At 44.8% G+C, this 3,891-nt stretch overlaps 1 long non-coding RNA gene across 2 annotated transcripts in view; it reads right to left on the bottom strand.

Annotated features, from left to right (window-relative positions):
* The window catches only part of LOC147093520 (uncharacterized), a 28,832-nt gene extending 25,806 nt beyond the window's left edge, over window positions 1-3,026 (bottom strand). The window contains exon 1 of one of the 2 annotated variants that reach the window (XR_015074620.1): window positions 3,004-3,026. This is a non-coding gene — a long non-coding RNA (uncharacterized LOC147093520). Of the gene's footprint in view, window positions 1-2,699; window positions 2,803-3,003 lie in introns of those variants that run through there. The other variant, XR_015074621.1, reaches the window with a different exon arrangement.
* Between the last annotated feature and the right edge of the window lie 865 nt (window positions 3,027-3,891).

The following is a 3,891-nucleotide window of genomic DNA, read 5'->3' as shown; positions in this document are numbered from 1 at the left end:
GGGAAATGTGGAATAACCTGAGTACAACACAATTGCAAGCATTACCAATCCAAGATGGCGACATCTGGAGAACACATTTTGAAAACCTCTACAAAGACATCCCAATAAACGAAACAAACCCAAGTCAACATCAGGTCACAGAAAAACTCCACACATTAGAAGCAACAATTAAAGACAACCAAAACCCTCTAGACTCCCCAATCACATGGAAAGAACTGGCCACAAAAACAAAATCTCTCCACCTAAAGAAAGCCTGTGGCCCAGACAACATCAAAAATGAAATGCTCAAGTTCAGCAATATGGAGATGCAGGTTGCGGTACTCAAATTATTCAACATCATATTACGTTCAGGCTGTTTTCCCGATATCTGGTGCCAAGGACTAATCTCCCCCATATATAAAAGTGGAAACAAATCAGACCCAAATAACTACCGCGGCATCTGTGTCAACAGTTGTCTAGGGAAGTTATTCTGCAGTATTCTAAATAGTAGATTACTTGATTTTCTTAACAAACATAATATCCTCAGAAAAAAACAAATAGGCTTTCTTCCAAAACACCGCACCGCCGACCATATCTATACCCTTCACACCCTCATTGGAAAACATATACACCAAACAAAAAATGGGAAAATATTCGCCTGTTTCATCGACTTCATGAAAGCCTTTGACTCTATATGGCACGAAGGGCTCTATTATAAACTTCTTCAGTGTGGAATAGGGGGCAAAGTCTATGACCTTATTAAATCAATGTATCTGAAAAACAAATGCGGGGTCAAAATTGGAGACAAACGCACCGATTTCTTCACCCAGAGAAGAGGCGTCCGGCAGGGCTGCAATTTGAGCCCGACCCTGTTTAACATATACATAAATGAATTAGCAGACATGCTGGAGCAAAGCGAGTCACCAGGTCTCCGTCTCCTGGATGGAGAAGTGAAATCCCTGTTCTATGCGGACGACCTGGTTCTGCTGTCTCCCACAGAACAGGGATTACAGCAACAACTAGACCTACTCGACAAATACTGCCAAAATTGGGCTCTAACAGAAAATCTAAAGAAAACCAACATCATGATTTTTCAAAAAAGGCCCAGATGTCAGGAAAACAAATACCAGTTTACCCTCAGTGATACCACTATAGGACACACTATGAGCTACACCTACCTTGGTCTAACTATTACAGCATCAGGGAGCTTCAGCATAGCAGTGAATGCACTAAAAGAAAAAGCCCGAAGAGCCCTATATGCAATAAAAAGAAAATTCTACAACATCCAAATCCCAATCAAAATCTGGCTCAAAATATTTGACAGCATAATCCTGCCCATTGCACTGTACGGTAGTGAAGTATGGGGCCCGCTAAATCACCAAAGCTACACTAAATGGGAAAAACACACAACAGAAGCCTTACATGCAGAATTCTGCCGAAGCATCCTTCGCACCCAAAGAAAAACGCCAACAAATGCATGCAGAGCCGAACTAGGCAGATACCCACTGATAATAAACCTCGACAAACGAGCACTAAACTTCCTAAATCACCTCAAATCTAGCTCCCCAGACACCCTTCATTTCAAAGCCTTTCAGACCCAAGAGCTAAACCCAGAAAAGAGTCCCCTGAGTCAGCTGCTACTGAAACTAAGTACTCAGCCGGACCCTGACCAGCCCCAGACCAACACAGCCGTCCAAACACCAATCCGAGTGAACCAAATCATTAAAAAATGCAAAGAAACCTACCTGGAACATTGGAACAAAATAACCGAAAGCCAAAGCAGATTAGAATGTTACCGGGCCCTAAAAAGAGAATATAAACTGGCAGAATACCTCACGACCATCAGAGACACAAAACAGAGACAGACCCTCACCAGGTACAGACTAAGCGACCACCAACTGGAAATTGAAAAAGGCAGATACAAGAAATCCTGGAAGCCTAGAGAGAATAGAATATGCGATCAATGTCTGGCCCGCGAGGTTGAAACAGAGATGCATTTCCTCCTAAAATGCGAAAAATTCAACACATCAAGAAACATATTATTCAACAAGCTAAGCCAAACAACCCCAGATTTCAAGGAATTGGATGACCTGTCAAAATTGAGATTAGTCCTAGGAGAAGGAGACAGACCATACCTTGGGGCCAAATATGTAACAACATGTCACAACCTGAGGACTGTTTAAAATTAAGACTGTTTAAAATTATTATTGAACGTACCAAATGAAGTACAAAGACTGTTTAAAATTAATATTGTTTAAAAGTAATATTGTATGTACCCAACAAATGTCAAATCGATTGACACCTACAGAATGTTGGAAAACTGTACCTTTTTGCTATGTAAGCTTTGGCAATATGGTTCTCTGTAAACTTTCATGCCAATAAAGCATTTGAATTGGAATTGGATTGAGAGAGAGCGAGATTGAGAGAGCGAGATTGAGAGAGCGCGAGATTGAGAGAGCGCGAGATTGAGAGAGCGCGAGATTGAGAGAGCGCGAGATTGAGAGAGCGCGAGATTGAGAGAGCGCGCGAGATTGACGGTCACACCTGGTCTGCGCCTCCTCCCGATCTCCACCCGTCCACCTGGAGCCACAGCTCAGAAATCTTCCTCCCAACACCTGGGAACACAACCCGAAGCAAGCAGGCAGCGTGGAGTGAAAAGTGAGTGAGTGAGTGAGTAAGTGAGTGAGAGAGAGAGAGAGAGATTAAAGATTGAATCTCACCATCCCACATGGCACCAATGGAACAGCCGGCCTGATCTCTCTTCCATCCATCCATCCTTTCACCGGGACCGAGCCTGCAGCAGTGAGAGAGGGGCTGGGAGAGAGAGAGATTGAGACAGGACTCGCTCACACCAGAGAATCTCACACACACTAACACAGAATGGCCAAAGGGACCCGGTTCACACAGACACACAGACCAACATTCATTACCTGGACACTCAGAAATGGTTTCAACACTAAAGAGACACAAAATACTACATTACCTGAACACTTACTGTAAATTACAGTCAAAACAGCCACTCACCAAATATGAAAGCACCATCCCGCAGTCAGAAAGACTGAAACGCACATGGGTCAACCTTTTTAATAGTCCAGACCTGTCACTCAAACTTACCTCCTCCCACTCCACAGCCCCCCCAACCTATCAGGTTGCTGCTTCCTCCACCTGAAGCCCGCCCCCCAGGTGTGGGTCAGTCCAAGTTGAGTCTGCCTATCTCCGGGGGGTGGGGTAGTCCTGGCCATGTGCTGGCCTCCCAAATGGTTCCTTCCTGTCTCTGGCCAACACTGCCCTTCCCCCAGACCCCTAACTGCAGGCAGACAGACACAGCCGAGGACTGATGGACCTTGGGGAGGCCTCCCTTCACTCACCTGCAACAGGGACATCACCCTCCCTGTCTGAGGCTGCTGCTTCCTCCCACACCCCCTTTGCTCAAGAAATCTTGTTTAATGGTTCTTATTCCCAGCTCCAATTCTGTGCTTGCCTACCTCATTCTGTGTGTGGCTGGCTCCCCTGCTTAACCCTGAGTTCCCTCAGCTTTCCCCTGTGCAGTGTGTGTTGTGCATCCGTTTATCTGTGTCAGCACCTGGACATATGCCGTGAAATGTGGGTCACCAGAACCAAAGATATGCTCAACTTCCAATACATATTTTTGTAACTCTCGCTTGTCCTCTGTTGGTTTATCAATGTCACTGCACTACAGGTAAATCTCTCGCTCGCCCTCTGTTGTTTTATCAATGTCACTGCACTACAGGTAAATCTCTCGCTCGCCCTCTGTAGGTTTATCCAATTCCAATTCCAATTTCCAATTTAAATGCTTTATTGGCATGAAAGTTTACAGAGAACCATATTGCCAAAGCTTACATAGCAAAAAGGTACAGTTTTCCAACATTCTGTAGGTGTCAATCGGTTTGA

Source organism: Somniosus microcephalus, unplaced genomic scaffold (genome assembly GCF_052327205.1).
Source record: "Somniosus microcephalus isolate GS21.2 unplaced genomic scaffold, FLI_Smic_1.0 unresolved_chr1, whole genome shotgun sequence".
Taxonomy (NCBI): Eukaryota; Metazoa; Chordata; class Chondrichthyes; order Squaliformes; family Somniosidae; genus Somniosus; species Somniosus microcephalus.
This window is presented reverse-complemented; position numbering and strand designations above follow the sequence as displayed.